General features: G+C 25.5%; 2 long non-coding RNA genes across 4 annotated transcripts; both read right to left on the bottom strand.

Annotated features, from left to right (window-relative positions):
• Positions 1 to 1,687: 1,687 nt before the first annotated feature.
• On the bottom strand, positions 1,688 to 2,292 carry LOC117128571. Its single transcript, XR_004451942.1, has 2 exons — positions 2,114 to 2,292; positions 1,688 to 1,761 (listed from the first exon to the last, which is right to left on the bottom strand). It is a non-coding gene; the product is annotated as an uncharacterized LOC117128571 (long non-coding RNA).
• A 3,814-nt stretch (positions 2,293 to 6,106) lies between these two features.
• On the bottom strand, positions 6,107 to 21,559 carry LOC117128568. 3 transcript variants are annotated; one of them, XR_004451939.1, is made up of 4 exons: positions 18,335 to 18,887; positions 13,690 to 13,772; positions 6,812 to 7,079; positions 6,107 to 6,490 (listed from the first exon to the last, which is right to left on the bottom strand). It is a non-coding gene; the product is annotated as an uncharacterized LOC117128568 (long non-coding RNA). The 3 variants fall into 3 exon arrangements; XR_004451938.1 differs by lacking the exons at positions 13,690 to 13,772; positions 18,335 to 18,887 and adding an exon at positions 21,378 to 21,559; XR_004451940.1 differs by lacking the exons at positions 6,812 to 7,079; positions 13,690 to 13,772; positions 18,335 to 18,887 and adding an exon at positions 9,596 to 9,722.
• Positions 21,560 to 22,600: the final 1,041 nt, after the last annotated feature.

Raw genomic sequence — 22,600 nt, 5'->3', positions numbered from 1 at the left:
ATAAACCTTTCTACTTAAAACACTTTGGTATACAAAATATAGTTATGGTAGGGATATATGTATATGCAAGTACAATTATACCAATAAATGTTCAATCAAGCATATAATTTTCTTTTCCAGTTAATTTAGTAAAACTTCATAATACTCTCTAAATCGATGGAATAACCATTATAAAATCAATTTTCTTGAAAAACGGAGACAATAAAGACTTCAAACCTCTTTAAACATCATCATATGTTAGTTGCAAGATGCAACTAACAATATTGTCGTATTTTTTGAAATTTTTTCAAAGTCTATGTGTTAACAACCTCTACGAAAATATTGAGTTTTTGGTAAATACTTTACATACTGAAGCCTATAATTTTAAGTGTTGTTTTAAAATTTCTAACCATATTCTACATTTGTATTAATGTATACTAAAATCTCTTTCATGGTAAATGAGCATCGTTCAATTGTTTTTATAAATTAGTTTAGTAAAACTTCATATACTCCCTAATTTAATGGAATAACCATTATAAAATCACTATTCTCTAGAGAAATAGAGACAAAAAGGTTCCAAACCTCTTTGAACATTATCATATATTAGTACATAAGACAACTATACATTAAAACAATATTGTCATATTTTTGAAAATTTCTCAAAATCTATGTGTTAACTAACCCCTACGAAAATATTGAGTTTTTGTAAATGTTTTATATACTAAAGCCTATAATCTTTAGTGTTGTTTTAAAATTTCTAACCACATTCTACATATGTATTAATGTATTTTAAGCTGTTTTTCATGGTATATGAGAATCGTTATAATTTTTTTATCAATTAATTTAGTCAAACTTCATAATATTCCTTAAATCCATGGAATAACCACTATAAGATCTCTATTTTCTTGAAAAACATAGACTTCAAAGGCTTCAAGCCTCTTTGAACATAATAAAATGTTAGTGAAGGATGCAACTATGCATTAAACAATATTGTCGTATTTTTTGAAATATTCTCAAAGTCTATGTGTTAATCCCTACGAAAATATTTAATTTTTGGTAAATATTTTATGTATTGAAGCCTATAATCTTTAGTGCTGTTATAAAATTTCTAACCATATTCTACCTTTGTATTAATGTATTTAAAATTCTCTTTCATGATAAATGAGCATCGTTCAATTGTTTTTATAAATTAATTTAGTAAAACTTCATATACTCCCTAAATTAGTGGACTAACCATTATAAAATCACCATTCTTTAGAGAAATGGAGACAAAAAAAGTTCGAAACCTTTTTGACCATCATCATATATTAGTACAGGAGGGAACTAATCATTAAAATAATATTGTCATATTTTTTGAAATTTTCTCAAAATCTATGTGTTAATACCTACGAAAATATTGAGTTTTTGGTAAATATTTTATGTACTGAACCCTATAATCTTTTGTGTTGTTTTAAAATTTCTAACCACATTCTACATCTGTATTAATGTATTTTAAGCTCTTTTTTTTATGGTATATGAGAATCGTTATAATTTTTTTATCAATTAATTTTGTAAAACTTCATAATACTCCCTATATCGATGGAATAACCACTATAAATCCCTATTTTCTTAAAAACAGAGACAACAAAGGCTCCAAACCTCTTTGAACATCATCATATATTAGTGCATGATGCAACTATGCATTAAAACAATATTGTCATTTTTTTTGAAATTTTTTCAAAATCTATGTGTTAACCCCTACGAGAATATTGAAGTTTTGGTAAATGTTTTATGTACTGAAGCCTATAATCTTTAGTATTGTTTTAAAATTTCTAACCGCATTCTACATTTGTATTAATATATTTTAAGATCTTTTTATGTTATATGGGAATCCTTATAATTTTTTTATCAATTAGTTTTGTAAAACTTCATAATACTCTTTAAATCGATGGAATAACCATTATAAAATCACTATTTTCTTGAAAAACGGAGACAACAAAGGCTTCAAACCTTTTTGAACATCATCATATGTTAGTTCAGGATGAAACTATGTATTAAAACAATATTGTCATATTTTATGATATTTTCTCAAAATCTATGTGTTAAATTTTTACTAAAATACTGAGTTCTTCGTAAATGTTTTATGTACTGAAACCTATAATCTTTAGTGTTGTTTTAAAATTTCTAACCACATTCTACATTTGTATTAATGTACTTTAAGCTCTTTTTTATGGTATATGGGAATCGTTATAATTTTTTATCATTTAATTTTGTAAAACTTCATAATACTCCCTAAATTAATGGAATAATCACTATAAAATCACTATTTTCTTGAAAATGGAGACATGAAAGGCTCCAAACCTCTTTGACCATCATCATATATTACTACAGGATGCAACTATTCATTAAAACAATATTGTCATATTTTTTGAAATTTTCTCAAAATCTAACACCTACGAAAATATTGAGTTTTTGGTAAATATTTTATGTACTGAAGCCTATAATCTTTAGTGTTGTTTTAAAATTTCTAACCATATTCTAAACTTGTATTAATGTATTTTAAACTCTCCTTCATGATAAATGAGTATCGTACAATTGTTTTATAAATTAATTTAGTAAAACTTCATATACTCCCTAAATTAGTGGACTAACCATTATAAAATCACTATTCTTTAGAGAAATGGAGAAAAAAGGTTCGAAACCTCTTTGAACATCATCATATATTAGTACTGGAGGAAAATTATTCATTAAAACAATATTATTATATTTTTTGAAATTTTCTCAAAATCTATGTGTTAACACCTACGAAAATATTGAGTTTTTGGTAAATGTTTTATGTACTGAAGCCTATAATCTTTAGTGTTGTTTTAAAATTTCTAAGCATATTTTACATTTGTATTAATGTATTTTAAACTCTCTTTCATGATAAATGTGCATCGTTCAATTGTTTTTATAAATTAATTTAGTAAAACTTCATATACTCCCAAAATTAGTGGACTAACTATTATAAATCGTTATTCTCTAGAGAAATGGAGAAAACAAAGGTTCGAAACGTCTTTGAACATCATCATAAACTTGTACATGAGACAATTATTCATTAAAATAATATTGTCATATTTTTTGAAATTTTCTCAAAATCTATATGTTAACACCTACGAAAATATTGAGTTTTTGATAAATATTTTATGTACTGAAGCCTATAATCTTTAATGTTGTTTTAAAATTTCTAACCATATTATACATTTGTATTAATCTATGCTAAACTCTCTTTCATGGTAAATGAGCATTGGTTAATTGTTTTTATAAATTAATTTAGTAAAACTTCATATCTTTTATATACTAAAGCACAAGTCACTCAACAAATCAAATTTTGAAAAATGGAAAATGTTTTATTTAAAAAAAAGTTTGATTAAAATAAATTCATCATCCCTAATTTTCAGCAAATTCATCCTAATTTTTCTCAAATATCACATTCACGTTGTTGAATTGTCATGATTTCAAACCATTTTTTTTTCTTATATAAAATTTAATCTCTAATTTACTTTCTGCTTTCTTTCCCCCTTTTTCTACCATCTCTATATTCAGTTTTGTTCTCTATGATTCTTCATATATATTTTTGGAGCAATTCAAAACTTTTTTATTTATTGCATGGATTATACTTCAAAATACATTATCAACAAAAGTTTAGATAGATACAGTGGAATTATGGGAAGAGGCTGATACTGGTACTTTGATTTTGAAGAAATTCAATTTTACAGATCATGGAGTTAACAGTTTGGAAAGATGGGATGGAGTATAGACAAAGTTATTCTCGTGGAAAGCCCATAACTACACCCACATGCAGTAAATTTGCAGTCGCTTCAAGGGGGACTAAAGATACAAGCATCGGTTTTGGCCAGACAAAAAAAGGTTAACATGTGTTCCACTCTTAAGTACTTTTATTTGGTTTGTTGATTAATTTTTTCTATGCTGGTGTGTTTCAAAAAAAAATGTGTTTGAAAAAATATTTCCTTTGCTGGATCAGTTTTTTTTTTTTACGACAAACACCATGCTTTATTAATTCAAGACGAATAGGTTAGCTTTTGAGGCTAACCATGTCGGAATCAAAGAGTTTACATGGGAAAAAACTGAGTTCTGGAGTCGAGCTCCTTTGGCAAGGATGTCGGCTCTTACATTGTGAATACGCTTTATAAAAGAAATGGAAAAAACATTAAACTCAGAAACCAGAAAGGTGAAATCATTCCATTCTGAAGCCAAACTTGGCCAATCTTCTTCTTCATGTATCAGCTTAACCAGCTGTAGGCAATCCGATTCAAACGACATCGAAGTATAACCTAATTGCAGAGAGTATTTCATTGCACAAAGCAAGATATTGAACTCTGCATGAAGTGGAGATGAAACCTGGTTCATTCCAACAGAGCCGTAGGAGTGCGATCCTGGCTCGAGATCAAACACAAAACCCCCGCCAAAGATATTTGAATTTTTCACCCAGGATGCGTCCACTTATGCTGGATCAGTTATTTTTCAATATTCACCAATGCAATTGATTTCGCCAACGAAACTATTGCTGGACTTATGAGGGAACCTGCATTTATGAATCCAGAGGTGAATTTACTTTAATTATTTTTTGTAACTGAAATTTAATTAATTAATACTGGGCAATTCATTATAGCTAAATAAAAATCAAACAAAAGTTCTCAGTTTTAATTTTTAAATTAAAAAACTATCAGAATAAAAGTTGTGGGTTAATTTTTAATTTTTAAAATTTGTGGTGGGTTAATTATGTTTAAATGTATGCTCTCTAAAAAAATATGTTAGGTGAATTAACATAAAATGTCACTGAGTTATTTTAAACTGTAAAATAAAAAGAAAATAAATTTATTAGATTTATCATATTTAAAGTTACATTAAATTAAATTAAGTATTTATTATTCAATAAGAAATTATCGAGTAAATTAAAGTCTCAAATAAAGAATATTTTAACTATATTTTATATTATTGAACTTTCAAAAATAAATAAAATATATTTCAATGAAGGTGCCTCTAAAATTATGTGATGTTCATATAATATTTTAAATAATATCTATTCTGATTGAAAATTATGACTTTTGATCAAATAATTTTACAAAGAGTAAATTAACCCATGCATAGCATGGGGGTTACACTAGTACTCCCTAAATTAGTGGATTAACCATTATAAAATCGTTATTCTCTAAAGAAATGGAGACAAAAAAAGTTTCAAACCTCTTTGACCATCATCATATATTAGTACAGGAGACAACTATTCATTAAAACAATATTGTCATATTTTTTGAAATTTTTCTCAAAATCTGTGTTAACCCCTACGAAAATATTGAGTTTTTGGTAAATGTTTTATGTATGAAGCCTATAATCTTTAGTGTTATTTTAAAATTTCTAACCACATTCTACATATGTATTAATGTATTTTAAGCTGTTTTTAATGGTAAATGAGAATCGTTATAGTTTTTGGAGAAATTACATGTTTACCACTTTCATGGTCACATTTTTCATTTATACCACCACTAATGAGACATTTTCAAAAATACACTCTTCATTAAGTAGTAAAAGACTCTTATGCCCTTGTTATTTATATATATAATTAATTATTATTTAAATTAAAAAATAAAAAATAAAATAAAATAAAAAATAAAATAAAAATAAAAAATAAAAAATAAAAAAATAAAAAAAATGTAAATTTTTTTTTATGTTTTCGAATTATACTTTTTCAAATTTGAACTTTTTTACAAATTTTTTTTCGAAATTTTTTTTTATTTTTTTTCAAATTTCTTTTTGAAAAACGAAAATTATGTTTGAAACTATTTTTTAAAAATTTTATATATTTTTTAAGTATTTATATATTTATTAGAATCATAAATTTCACATTCCAAAAACCCTATCCCACCCCTCAATTCTAAACCCTAAGTCTAGATTAGTTAACCCTAAGGGTATAATTGTATTTTACCCTTCATTAAAAGTGAGGGTAAAATTGGTTAGTGTAAACATGAAAAGTGGTACTATGAATGTGGTATTTGTGGTAATTTCCCATAATTTTTTTATAAATTAATTTTGTAAAACTTCATAATACTCTTTTAATCGATGAAATAACCACTATATAATCACTATTTTCTTGAAAAACAGAGACAACAAAGGCTCCAAACCTCATTGAACATCATCCTATGTTAGTTCTGGATGCAACTATTCATTAAAACAATATTGTCATAATTTTTGAATTTTTGTTCAAAATCTATGTGTTAACCCCTACGAAAATATAGCGTTTTTGGTAAATGATTTATGTACTGAAGCCTATAATTTTTAGTGTTGTTTTAAAATTTCTAACCACATTCTACATATGTATTAATGTATTTTAAGTTGTTTTTTATGGTAAATGGGAATCGTTATAATTTTTTTATCAATTAATTTTGTAAAACTTCATAATACTCTTTAAATCGATGGAATAACCACTACATAATCACTATTTTCTTGAAAAACAGAGACAACAAAGGCTCCAAACCTCTTTGAACATTATATGTTAGTTCTGGATGCAACTATGCATTAAAACAATATTGTCATATTTGTTTCAAAATCTATGTGGTAACCCCTACGAAAATATTGAGTTTTTGGCAAATGTTATGTACTTAAGCCTATAATTTTTAGTGTTGTTTTAAAATTTTTAACCACATTCTACATTTGTATTAATGTATTTTAAGCTCTTTTATGGTATATGGGAATTGTTATAATTTTTTTATCAATTAATTTTTTAAAACTTTATAATACTCCTTAAATTAATGGACTAACCACTATAAAATCAACGAAGACAACAAAGGCTACAAACCTCTTTGAACATCATCATATTTTTGTCTAGGGTGCAACTATGCATTTAAACAATATTGTCATATTTTTTGAAATTTTCTCAAAATCTATGTGTTAACACCTACGAAAATATTGAGTTTTTGGTAAATATTTTATGTACTTAGCCTATAATCTTTAGTGTTGTATTAAATTTTTTAACCATATTCTACATTTGTATTAATGTATGCTAAACTCTATTTCATGGTAAATGAGCATCGTTTAATTGTTTTTATAAATTAATTTAATAAAAACTCATATACTCCCTAAATTAGTGGACTAGCCATTATATAATCGTTATTCTCTAGAGATATGGAGACAATAAAGGTTCCAAACCTCTTTGACTATCATCATATATTGTACAGGAGACAACTATGCATTATAACAATATTGTTATATTTTTTGAATTTTTTTCAAAATCTGTGTTAACCCCTTCGAAAGTATTGAGTTTTTGGTAAATGATTTATGTACTGAATGCTATAATCTTTAGTGTTGTTTTAAAATTTCTAACCACATTCTACATATGTATTAATGTATTTTAAGCTGTTTTTATGGTAAATGGGAAACGTTATAATTTTTTTATCAATTAATTTTGTAAAACTTCATAATACTCTTTAAACGATGGAAATAACCACTATATAATCACTATTTTCTTGAAAAACAGAGACAACAAAGGCTCCAAATCTCTTTGAACATCATCATATGTTAGTTCTGGATGCAACTATGCATTAAAACGATATTGTCATATTTTTTGAATTTTTTTCAAAATCTATGTGTTAACCCCTACGAAAATATTGAATTTTTGGTAAATGATTTATGTACTCAAGCCTATAATCTTTAGTGTTGTTTTAAAATTTCTAACCACATTCTACATATGTATTAATGTATTTTAAGCTCTTTTTATGGTATATGGGAATCGTTATAATTTTTTTATCAATTAATTTTGTAAAACTTCATAATATTCTTTAAATCGTTGGAATAACCATTATATAATCACTATTTTCTTGAAAAACAGAGACAACAAAGGCTCCAAACCTCTTTGAACATCATCATATGTTAGTTCTGGATGCAACTATGCATTAAAACAATATTGTCATATTTTTTGAATTTTTTATCAAAATCTATGTGTTAACAACCCCTACGAAAATATTGTGTTTTTGGTAAATGATTTATGTACTCAAGCCTATAATCTTTAGTGTTGTTTTAAAATTTCTAACCACATTCTACATTTGTATTAGTGTATTTTAAGCTCTTTTTATGGTATATGGGAATCGTTATAATTATTTTATCAATTAATTTTGTAAAACTTCATAATATTCTTTAAATCGATGGAATAACCATTATATAATCACTATTTTGTTGAAAAACGGAGACAACAATGGCTCCAAACCTCTTTTGAACATCATCATATGTTAGTTCTGGATGCAACTATCCATTAAAACAATATTGTCATATTTTTTAAATTTTTTTCAAAATCTATGTTTTAACCCCTACGAAAATATTGAGTTTTTGGAAAATGATTTATGTACTGAAGCCTATAATCTTTAGTGTTGTTTTAAAATTTCTAACTACATTCTACATATGTATTAATGTATTTTAAGCTGTTTTTATGTTAAATGGGAATCGTTATAATTTGTTTATCAATTAATTTTGTAAAATTTCATAATACTCTTTAAATCGACGGAATAACCACTATATAATCACTATTTTCTTAAAAACAAAGACAAAAAAGGCTCCAAACCTCTTTGAACATCATCATATATTAGTTCTGGATGCAACTATGCATTAAAACGATATTGTCATATTTTTTGAATTTTTTTCAAATGTTGAGTTTTTGGCAAATGTTTTATATACTGAAGCCTATAATCTTTAGTGTTGTTTTAAAATTTCTAACCACATTCTACATTTGTATTAATGTATTTTAAGCTCTTTTTATGGTATATGGGAATCGTTATAATTTTTTTATCAATTAATTTTGTAAAACTTCATATTACTCTTTAAATCGATTGAATAACCACTATATAATCACTATTTTCTTGAAAAACGGAGACTACAAAGGCTCCAAACCTCTTTGAACATCATCATATGTTAGTTCTGGATGCAACTATGCATTAAAACGATATTGTCATATTTTTTGAATTTTTTTCAAAATCTATGTGTTAACCCCTACGAAAATATTGAATTTTTGGCAAATGTTTTATATACTGAAGCCTATAATCTTTAGTGTTGTTTTAAAATTTCTAACCACATTCTACATTTGTATTAATGTATTTTAAGCTCTTTTTATGGTATATGGGAATCGTTATAATTTTTTTATCAATTAATTTTGTAAAACTTCATAATACTCTTTAAATCGATGGAATAACCACTACATAATCATTATTTTCTTGAAAAACGGAGACAACAATGGCTCCAAACCTCTTTGAACATCATCATATGTTAGTTCTGGATGCAACTATGCATTAAAACAAAATTGTCATATTTTTTTATTTTTTTTCAAAATCTATGTGTTAACCCCTACGAAAATATTGAGTTTTTGGCAAATGTTTTATATACTGAAGCCTATAATCTTTAGTGTTGTTTTAAAATTTCTAACCACATTCTACATTTGTATTAATGTATTTTAAGCTGTTTTTATGTTAAATGGGAATCGTTATAATTTGTTTATCAATTAATTTTGTAAAACTTCATAATTATCTTTAAATCGATGGAAATAACCACTATATAATCCCTATTTTCTTGAAAAACGAAGACAACAAAGGCTCCAAACCTCTTTGAACATCATCATATATTAGTTCTGGATGCAACTATGCATTAAAACGATATTGTCATATTTTTTGAATTTTTTACAAAATCTATGTGTTAACCCCTACGAAATATTGAGTTTTTGGCAAATGTTTTATATACTGAAGCCTATAATCTTTAGTGTTGTTTTAAAATTTCTAACCACATTCTACATTTGTATTAATGTATTTTAAGCTCTTTTTATGGTATATGGGAACCATTATAATTTTTTTTATCAATTAATTTTGTAAAACTTCATAATACTCTTTAAATCGATTGAATAACCACTATATAATCACTATTTTCTTGAAAAATGGAGACAACAAAGACTCCAAACCTCTTTGAAAATCATCATATGTTAGTTCTGGATGCAACTATGCATTAAAACAATATTGTCATATTTTTTGAATTTTTTTCAAAATCTATGTGTTAACCCGTACGAAAATATTAAGTTTTTGGTAAATGATTTATGTACTGAAGCCTATAATCTTTAGTGTTGTTTTAAAATTTCTAACCACATTCTACATATGTATTAATTAATTTTTAACTGTTTTTATGGTAAATGAGAATCATTATAATTTTTTATCAATTAATTTTGTAAAACGTCATAATACTCTTTAAACGATGAAAAAACCACTATATAATCACTATTTTCTTTAAAAAGGAAGATAACATAGGCTCCAAACCTCTTTGAACATCATCATATGTTAGTTATGGATGAAACTATGCATTAAAACGATATTGTCGTATTTTTTGAATTTTTTTCAAAATCTATGTGTTAACCCCTACGAAAATATTGAGTTTTTGGCAAATGTTTATATACTGAAGCCTATAATCTTTAGTGTTGTTTTAAAATTTCTAACCACATTCTACATTTGTATTAATGTATTTTAAGCTCTTTTTATGGTATATGGGAATCGTTATAATTTTTTTATCAATTAATTTTGTAAAACTTAATAATACTCTTTAAATCGATAGAATAACCACTATATAATCACTATTTTCTTGAAAAACGGAGACAACAATGGCTCCAAACCTCTTTGAACATCATCATATGTTAGTTCTGGATGCAACTATGCATTAAAACAAAATTTTCATATTTTTTGAATTTTTTTCAAAATCTGTGTGTTAACCCCTACGAAAATATTGACTTTTTGGCAAGTGTTTTATGTACTGAAGCCTATAATCTTTAGTGTTGTTTTAAAATTTCTAACCACATTCTACATTTGTATTAATGTATTTTAAACTCTTTTTATGGTATATGAGAATCATTATAATTTTTAATCAATTAATTTTTTAAAACTTCATAATACTCCCTATATTAATGGAATAACCACTATAAAATCACTATTTCTTGAAAACCGAAGACAACAAAGGCTCTAAACCTCTTTGAACATCATCATATATTAGTTCTGGATGCAACTATGCATTAAAACGTTATTGTCATATTTTTTGAATTTTTTTCAAAATATATGTGTTAACCCCTATGAAAATATTGAGTTTTTGGCAAATGTTTTATATACTGAAGCCTATAATCTTTATTGTTGTTTTAAAATTTCTAACCACATTCTACATTTGTATTAATATATTTTAAGCTCTTTTTATGGTATATGGGAATCGTTATAATTTTTTTATTAATTAATTTGGTAAAATTTTATAATACTCTTTAAATCGATGGAATAACCACTATATTATCACTATTTTCTTGAAAAACAGAGACAACAATGGCTCCAAACCTCTTTGAACATCATCATATGTTAGTTCTGGATGCAACTATGCATTAAAACAAAATTTTCATATTTTTTGATTTTTTTTCAAAATCTATGTGTTAACCCCTACGAAAATATTGAGTTTTTGGCAAATGTTTTATGTACTGAAGCCTATAATCTTTAGTGTTGTTTTAAAATTTCTAACCACATTCTACATTTGTATTAATGTATTTTAAGCTCTTTTTATGGTATATGAGAATCATTATAATTTTTAAACAATTAATTTTTTAAAACTTCATAATACTCCCTATATTTATGGAATAACCACTATAAAATCACTATTTTCTTGAAAACCGAAGACAACAAAGGCTCCAAACCTCTTTGAACATCATCATATATTAGTTCTGGATGCAACTATGCATTAAAACGTTATTGTCATATTTTTTGAATTTTTTTTCAAAATCTATGTGTTGGCAAATGTTTTATATACTGAAGCCTATAATCTTTAGTGTTGTTTTAAAATTTCTAACCACATTCTACATTTGTATTAATGTATTTTAAGCTCTTTTTATGGTATATGGGAATCGTTATAATTTTTTTATTAATTAATTTGGTAAAATTTCATAATACTCTTTAAATCGATGGAATAACCACTATATAATCACTATTTTCTTGAAAAACGGAGACAACAAAGGCTCCAAACCTCTTTAAAGATCATCATATGTTAGTTCTGGATGCAATTATGCATTAAAACAATATTGTCATATTTTTTGAATTTTTTTTAAAATCTATGTGTCCCTACGAAAATATTGAGTTTTTGGTAAATGATTTATATATTGAAGCCTATAATCTTTAGTGTTGTTTTAAAATTTCTAACTACATTCTACATATGTATTAATGTATTTTAAGCTGTTTTTATGGTAATGGAAATCGTTATAATTTTTTTATCAATTAATTTTGTAAAACTTCATAATACTCTTTAAATCGATGGAAATAACCACTATATAATCACTATCTTCTTGAAAAACGAAGACAACAAAGGCTCCAAACCTCTTTGAACATCATCATATATTAGTTCTGGATGCAACTATGCATTAAAACGTTATTGTCATATTTTTTGAATTTTTTTCAAAATCTATGTGTTAACCCCTACGAAAATATTGAGTTTTTGGCAAATGTTTATATACTGAAGCCTATAATCTTTAGTGTTGTTTTAAAATTTCTAACCACATTCTACATTTGTATTAATGTATTTTAAGCTCTTTTTATGGTATATGGGAATCGTTATAATTTTTTTATCAATTAATTTTGTAAAACTTCATAATACTCTTTAAATCGATTGAATAACCACTATATAATCACTATTTTCTTGAAAAACGGATACTACAAAGGCTTCAAACCTCTTTGAACATCATCATATGTTAATTCTGGATGCAACTATGCATTAAAACAATATTGTCATATTTTATGAATTTTTTTCAAAATCAATGCGTTAACCCCTACGAAAATATTGAGTTTTTGGAAAATGATTTATGTACTGAAGCCTATAATCTTTAGTGTTGTTTTAAAATTTCTAACTACATTCTACATATGTATTAATGTATTTTAAGCTGTTTTTATGTTAAATGGGAATCGTTATAATTTTTTTATCAATTAATTTTGTAAAACTTCATAATACTCTTTAAATCGATGGAAATAACCACTATATAATCACTATATTCTTGAAAAACGAAGACAACAAAGGCTCCAAACCTCTTTGAACATCATCATATACTAGTTATGGATGCAACTATGCATTAAAACGATATTGTCATATTTTTTGAATTTTTTTCAAATCTATGTGTTAACCCCTACGAAAATATTGAGTTTTTGGCAAATGTTTTATATACTGAAGCCTATAATCTTTAGTGTTGTTTTAAAATTTCTAACCACATTCTACATTTGTATTAATGTATTTTAAGCTCTTTTTATGGTATATGGGAATCGTTATAATTTTTTTATCAATTAATTTTGTAAAACTTCATAATATTCTTTAAATCGATTGAATAACCACTATATAATCACTATTTTCTTGAAAAACGAAGACAACAAAGGCTCCAAACCTCTTTGAACATCATCATATGTTAGTTCTGGATGCAACTATGCATTACAACAATATTTTCATATTTTTTTGAATTTTTTTCAAAATCTATGTGTTAACCCTTACGAAAATATTGAGTTATTGGCAAATGTTTTATATACTGAAGCCTATAATCTTTAGTGTTGTTTTAAAATTTCTAACCACAATCTACATTTGTATTAATGTATTTTAAGCTCTTTTTACGGTATATGGGAATCGTTATAATTTTTTTATCAATTAATTTTGTAAAACTTCATAATACTCTTTAAATCGATGGAATAACCACTATATAATCATTATTTTCTTGAAAAACGGAGACAACAATGGCTCCAAACCTCTTTGAACATCATCATATATTAGTTCTGGATGCAACTATGCATTAAAACGTTATTGTCATATTTTTTGAATTTTTTTCAAAATCTATGTGTTAACCCCTACGAAAATATTGAGTTTTTGGCAAATGTTTTATATACTGAAGCCTATAATCTTTAGTGTTGTTTTAAAATTTCTAACCACATTCTACATTTGTATTAATGTATTTTAAGCTCTTTTTATGGTATATGGGAATCGTTATAATTTTTTTATCAATTAATTTTGTAAAACTTCATAATACTCTTTAAATCGATTGAATAACCACTATATAATCACTATTTTCTTGAAAAACGGAGACTACAAAGGCTCCAAACCTCTTTGAACATCATCATATGTTAGTTCTGGATGCAACTATGCATTAAAACAATATTGTCATATTTTTTGAATTTTTTTCAAAATCTATGTGTTAACCCCTACGAAAATATTGAGTTTTTGGAAAATGATTTATGTACTGAAGCCTATAATCTTTAGTGTTGTTTTAAAATTTCTAACTACATTCTACATATGTATTAATGTATTTTAAGCTGTTTTTATGGTAAATGGGAATCGTTATAATTTTTTTATCAATTAATTTTGTAAAACTTCATAATACTCTTTAAATCGATGGAAATAACCACTATATAATCACTATTTTCTTGAAAAACGAAGACAACAAAGGCTCCAAACCTCTTTGAACATCATCATATATTAGTTCTGGATGCAACAATGCATTAAAACGATATTGTCATATTTTTTGAATTTTTTTCAAAATCTATGTGTTAACCCCTACGAAAATATTGAGTTTTTGGCAAATGTTTTATATACTGAAGCCTATAATCTTTAGTGTTGTTTTAAAATTTCTAACCACATTCTACATTTGTATTAATGTATTTTAAGCTCTTTTTATGGTATATGGGAATCGTTATAATTTTTTTATCAATTAATTTTGTAAAACTTCATAATACTCTTTAAATCGATGAATAACCACTATATAATCACTATTTTCTTGAAAAACGGAGACTAACAAAGGCTCCAAACCTCTTTGAACATCATCATATGTTAGTTCTGGATGCAACTATGCATTAAAACAATATTGTCATATTTTTTGAATTTTTTTCAAAATCTATGTGTTAACCCCTACGAAAATATTGAGTTTTTGGAAAATGATTTATGTACTGAAGCCTATAATCTTTAATGTTGTTTTAAAATTTCTAACTACATTCTACATTTGTATTAATGTATTTTAAGCTGTTTTTATGGTAAATGGGAATCATTATAATTTTTTTATCAATTAATTTTGTAAAACTTCATAATACTCTTTAAATCGATGGAAATAACCACTATATAATCACTATTTTCTTGAAACACGAAGACAACAAAGGCTCCAAACCTCTTTGAACATCATCATATATTAGTTCTGGATGCAACAATGCATTAAAACGATATTGTCATATTTTTTGAATTTTTTTCAAAATCTATGTGTTAACCTCTACGAAAATATTGAGTATTTGGCAAATGTTTTATATACTGAAGCCTATAATCTTTAGTGTTGTTTTAAAATTTCTAACCACATTCTACATTTGTATTAATGTATTTTAAGCTCTTTTTATGGTATATGGGAATCGTTATAATTTTTTTATCAATTAATTTTGTAAAACTTCATAATACTCTTTAAATCGATTGAATAACCACTATATAATCACTATTTTCTTGAAAAACGGAGACACAAAGGCTCCAAACCTCTTTGAACATCATCATATGTTAGTTCTGGATGCAACTATGCATTAAAACAATATTGTCATATTTTTGAATTTTTTTCAAAATCTATGTGTTAACCCCTACGAAAATATTGAGTTTTTGGAAAATGATTTATGTACTGAAGCCTATAATCTTTAGTGTTGTTTTAAAATTTCTAACTACATTCTACATATGTATTAATGTATTTTAAGCTGTTTTTATGTTAAATGGGAATCGTTATAATTTTTTTATCAATTAATTTTGTAAAACTTCATAATACTCTTTAAATCGATGGAAATAACCACTATATAATCACTATATTCTTGAAAAACGAAGACAACAAAGGCTCCAAACCTCTTTGAACATCATCATATACTAGTTATGGATGCAACTATGCATTAAAACGATATTGTCATATTTTTTGAATTTTTTTCAAAATCTATATGTTAACCCCTACGAAAATATTGAGTTTTTGGCAAATGTTTTATATACTGAAGCCTATAATCTTTAGTGTTGTTTTAAAATTTCTAACCACATTCTACATTTGTATTAATGTATTTTAAGCTCTTTTTATGGTATATGGGAATCGTTATAGTTTTTTTATTAATTAATTTGGTAAAATTTCATAATACTCTTTAAATCGATGGAATAACCACTATATAATCACTATTTTCTTGAAAAATGGAGACAACAATGGCTCCAAACCTCTTTGAACATCATCATATGTTAGTGCTGGATACAACTATGCATTAAAACAAAATTTTCATATTTTTTGAATTTTTTTCAAAATCTATGTGTTAACCCCTACGAAAATATTGAGTTTTTGGCAAATGTTTTATGTACTGAAGCCTATAATCTTTAGTGTTGTTTTAAAATTTCTAACCACATTCTACATTTGTATTAATGTATTTTAAGCTATTTTTATGGTATATGAGAATCATTATAATTTTTAATCAATTAATTTTTTAAAACTTCATAATACTCCCTATATTAATGGAATAACCACTATAAAATCACTATTTTCTTGAAAACCGAAGACAACAAAGGCTCCAAACCTCTTTAAACATCATCATATATTAGTTCTGGATGCAACTATGCATTAAAACGTTATTGTCATATTTTTTGAATTTTTTTCAAAATCTATGTGTTAACCCTACGAAAATATTGAGTTTTTGGCAAATGTTTTATATACTGAAGCCTATAATCTTTAGTGTTGTTTTAAAATTTCTAACCACATTCTATATTTGTATTAATGTATTTTAAGCTCTTTTTATGGTATATGGGAATCGTTATAATTTTTTTATTAATTAATTTGGTAAAATTTCATAATACTCTTTAAATCGATGGAATAACCACTATATAATCACTATTTTCTTGAAAAACGGAGACAACAATGGCTCCAAACCTCTTTGAACATCATCATATGTTAGTTCTGGATACAACTATGCATTAAAACAATATTGTCATATTTTTTGAATATTTTTAAAATCTATGTGTTAACCCCTACGAAAATATTGAGTTTTTGGCAAATGATTTATGTACTGAAGCCTATAATCTTTAGTGTTGTTTTAAAATTTCTAACTACATTCTACATTTGTATTAATGTATTTTAAGCTCTTTTTATGGTATATGAGAATCATTATAATTTTTTTATCAATTAATTTTGTAAAACTTCATAATACTCTTTAAATCGATGGAAATAACCACTATATAATCACTATCTTCTTGAAAAACGAAGACAAAAAAGGCTCCAAACCTCTTTGAACATCATCATATATTAGTTCTGGATGCAACTATGCATTAAAACGTTATTGTCATATTTTTTGAATTTTTTTCAAAATCTATGTGTTAACCCCTACGAAAATATTGAGTTTTTGGCAAATGTTTTATATACTGAAGCCTATAATCTTTAGTGTTGTTTTAAAATTTCTAACCACATTCTACATTTGTATTAATGTATTTTAAGCTCTTTTTATGGTATATGGGAATCGTTATAATTTTTTTATTAATTAATTTGGTAAAATTTCATAATACTCTTTAAATCGATGGAATAACCACTATATAATCACTATTTTCTTGAAAAACGGAGACAACAATGGCTCCAAACCTCTTTGAACATCATCATATGTTAGTGCTGGATACAACTATGCATTAAAACAAAATTTTCATATTTTTTGAATTTTTTTCAAAATCTATGTGTTAACCCCTACGAAAATATTGAGTTTTTGGCAAATGTTTTATGTACTGAAGCCTATAATCTTTAGTGTTGTTTTAAAATTTCTAACCACATTCTACATTTGTATTAATGTATTTTAAGCTCTTTTTATGGTATATGAGAATCGTTATAATTTTTTTATCAATTAATTTTGTAAAACTTCATAATACTCTTTAAATCGATGGAAATAACCACTATATAATCACTATCTTCTTGAAAAACGAAGACAAAAAAGGCTCCAAACCTCTTTGAACATCATCATATATTAGTTCTGGATGCAACTATGCATTAAAACGTTATTGTCATATTTTTTGAATTTTTTTCAAAATCTATGTGTTAACCCCTACGAAAATATTGAGTTTTTGGCAAATGTTTTATATACTGAAGCCTATAATCTTTAGTGTTGTTTTAAAATTTCTAACCACATTCTACATTTGTATTAATGTATTTTAAGCTCTTTTTATGGTATATGGGAATCGTTATAATTTTTTTATCAATTAATTTTGTAAAACTTAATAATACTCTTTAAATCGATAGAATAACCACTATATAATCACTATTTTCTTGAAAAACAGAGACAACAATGGCTCCAACCTCTTTGAACATCATCATATGTTAGTTATGGATGCAACTATGCATTAAAACAAAATTTTCATATTTTTTGAATTTTTTTCAAAATCTATGTGTTAACCCCTCCGAAAATATTGACTTTTTGGCAAATGTTTTATGTACTGAAGCCTATAATCTTTAGTGTTGTTTTAAAATTTCTAACAACATTCTACATTTGTATTAATGTATTTTAAACTCTTTTTATGGTATATGAGAATCATTATAATTTTTAATCAATTAATTTTGTAAAACTTCATAATACTCTTTAAATCGATGGAAATAACCACTATATAATCACTATCTTCTTGAAAAACGAAGACAAAAAAGGCTCCAAACCTCTTTGAACATCATCATATATTAGTTCTGGATGCAACTATGCATTAAAACGTTATTGTCATATTTTTTGAATTTTTTTCAAAATCTATGTGTTAACCCCTACGAAAATATTGAGTTTTTGGCAAATGTTTTATATACTGAAGCCTATAATCTTTAGTGTTGTTTTAAAATTTCTAACCACATTCTACATTTGTATTAATGTATTTAAGCTCTTTTTATGGTATATGGGAATCGTTATAATTTTTTTATCAATTAATTTTGTAAAACATCATAATACTCTTTAAATCGATGGAATAACAACTATATAATCACTATTTTCTTGAAAAACGGAGAAAACAATGGCTCCAAACCTCTTTGAACATCATCATATGTTAGTTCTGGATGCAACTATGCATTAAAACAATATTGTCATATTTTTTGAATTTTTTTTAAAATCTATGTGTTAACCCCTACGAAAATATTGAGTTTTTGGTAAATGAATTATGTATTGAAGCCTATAATCTTTAGTGTTGTTTTAAAATTTCTAACTACATTCTACATATGTATTAATGTATTTTAAGCTGTTTTTATGGTAATGGAAATCGTTATAATTTTTTTATCAATTAATTTTGTAAACTTCATAATACTCTTTAAATCGATGGAAATAACCACTATATAATCACTATCTTCTTGAAAAACGAAGACAAAAAAGGCTCCAAACCTCTTTGAACATCATCATATATTAGTTCTGGATGCAACTATGCATTAAAACGTTATTGTCATATTTTTTGAATTTTTTTCAAAATCCATGTGTTAACCCCTACGAAAATATTGAGTTTTTGGCAAATGTTTTATATACTGAAGCCTATAATCTTTAGTGTTGTTTTAAAATTTCTAACCACATTCTACATTTGTATTAATATATTTAAGCTCTTTTTATGGTATATGGGATTCGTTATAATTTTTTTATCAATTAATTTTGTAAAACATCATAATACTCTTTAAATCGATGGAATAACAACTATATAATCACTATTTTCTTGAAAAACGGAGAAAACAATGGCTCCAAACCTCTTTGAACATCGTCATATGTTAGTTCTGGATGCAACTATGCATTAAAACAATATTGTCATATTTTTTGAATTTTTTTTAAAATCTATGTGTTAACCCCTACGAAAATATTGAGTTTTTGGTAAATGATTTATGTATTGAAGCCTATAATCTTTAGTGTTGTTTTAAAATTTCTAACTACATTCTACATATGTATTAATGTATTTTAAGCTGTTTTATGGTAATGGAAATCGTTATAATTTTTTTATCAATTAATTTTGTAAACTTCATAATACTCTTTAAATCGATGGAAATAACCACTATATAATCACTATCTTCTTGAAAAACGAAGACAAAAAAAGGCTCCAAACCTCTTTGAACATCATCATATATTAGTTCTGGATGCAACTATGCATTAAAACGTTATTGTCATATTTTTTGAATTTTTTTCAAAATCTATGTGTTAACCCCTACGAAAATATTGAGTTTTTGGCAAATGTTTTATATACTGAAGCCTATAATCTTTAGTGTTGTTTTAAAATTTCTAACCACATTCTACATTTTTATTAATGTATTTAAGCTCTTTTTATTGTATATGAGAATCGTTATAATTTTTTTATCAATTAATTTTGTAAAACATCATAATACTCTTTAAATCGATGGAATAACAACTATATAATCACTATTTTCTTGAAAAACGGAGAAAACAATGGCTCCAAACCTCTTTGAACATCATCATATGTTAGTTCTGGATGCAACTATGCATTAAAACAATATTTTCATATTTTTTTCAAAATCTATGTGGTAACCCCTATGAAAATATTGAGTTTTTGGCAAATGTTATGTACTGAAGCCTATAATTTTTAGTGTTGTTTTAAAATTTATAACCACATTCTACATTTGCATTAATGTATTTTAAGATCTTTTTATGGTATATGGGAATTGTTATAATTTTTTATCAATTAAATTTTTAAAACTTTATAATAGTCCCCAAATTAATGGAATAACCACTATAAAATCAACGAAGATAACAAAGGCTGCAAACCTCTTAGAACATCATCATATGTTTGTCCAGTGTGCAACAATGCATTTAAACAATATTGTCATATTTTTTGAAATTTTCTCAAAATCTATGTGTTAACACCTACGAAAATATTGAGTTTTTGGTAAATATTTTATGTACTTAGCCTATAATCTTTAGTGTTGTATTAAATTTTTTAACCATATTCGACATTTGTATTAATGTAGGCTAAATTCTATTTCATGGTAAATGAGCATCGTTTAATTTTTTTTATAAATTAATTTAGTAAAACTTCATATAGTCCCTAAATTAGTGGACTAGCAATTATAAAATCGTTATTTTCTAGAGATATGGAGACAATAAAGGTTCCAAACATCTTTGACTATCATCATATATTAGTACATGAGACAACTATGCATTAAAACAATATTGTTATATTTTTTGAAATTTTTTCAAAATCTGTGTTAACCCCTACGAAAATATTGAGTTTTTGGTAAATGATTTATGTACTAAAGTCTATAATCTTTAGTGTTGTTTTAAAATTTCTAACCACATTCTACATATGTATTAATGTATATTAAGCTGTTTTTTTATGGTAAATGGGAATCGTTATTATTTTTTTATCAATTAATTTTGTAAAACTTCGTAATACTCTTTAAATCGATGGAATAACCACTATATAATCACTATTTTCTTGAAAAACAGAGACAACAAAGGCTCCAAACCTCTTTGAACATCATCATATGTTAGTTCTGGATGCAACTATGCATTAAAACAATATTGTCATATTTTTTGAATTTTTTTCAAAATCTATGTGTTAACCCTACGAAAATATTGAGTTTTTGGCAAATGTTTTATGTACTGAAGCCTATAATCTTTAGTGTTGTTTTAAAATTTCTAACCACATTCTATATTTGTATTAATGTATTTTAAGCTCTTTTTATGGTATATGGGAATCGTTATAATATTTTTATCAATTAATTTTGTAAAACTTCATAATACTCTTTAAATCGATGGAATAACCACTATATAATCACCATTTTCTTGAAAAACGGAGACAACAAAGGCTCCAAACATGTTTGAACATCATCATATGTTAGTTCTGGATGCAGCTATGCATTAAAACAATATTGTCATATTTTTGAATTTTTTTCAAAATCTATGTGTTAACCCCTACGAAAATATTGAGTTTTTGGCAAATGTTTTATGTACTGAAGCCTATAATCTTTAGTGTTTTTTTTTTAATTTCTAACCACATTCTACGTTTGTATTAATGTATTTTAAGCTCTTTTTATGGTATATGGGAATCGTTATAATTTTTTTATCAATTAATTTTGTAAAATTTCATAATACTCTTTAAATCGATGGAATAACCACTATATAATCACTATTTTCTTGAAAAATGGAGACAACAAAGGCTCCAAACCTCTTTGAACATCATCATATGTTAGTTCTGGATGCAACTATGCATTAAAACAATATTGTCATATTTTTTGAATTTTTTTTTAAATCTATCCTACGAAAATATTGAGTTTTTGGCAAATGTTTTATGTACTGAAGTCTATAATCTTTAGTGTTGTTTTAAAATTTCTAACCACATTCTACATTTGTATTAATGTATTTTAAGCTCTTTTTATGGTATATGGGAATCGTTATAATTTTTTTATCAATTAATTTTGTAAAACTTATAATACTCTTTAAATCGATGGATTAACCACTATATAATCACTATTTTCTTGAAAAACGGAGACAACAAAGGCTCCAAACCTCTTTGAACATCATCATATGTTAGTTCTGGATGCAACTATGCATTAAAACAATATTGTCATATTTTTTTCAAAATCTATGTGGTAACCCCTATGAAA

This window comes from Brassica rapa, chromosome A09, assembly GCF_000309985.2.
Source record: "Brassica rapa cultivar Chiifu-401-42 chromosome A09, CAAS_Brap_v3.01, whole genome shotgun sequence".
In the NCBI taxonomy this organism is placed as follows: domain Eukaryota; kingdom Viridiplantae; phylum Streptophyta; class Magnoliopsida; order Brassicales; family Brassicaceae; genus Brassica; species Brassica rapa.
This window is presented reverse-complemented; position numbering and strand designations above follow the sequence as displayed.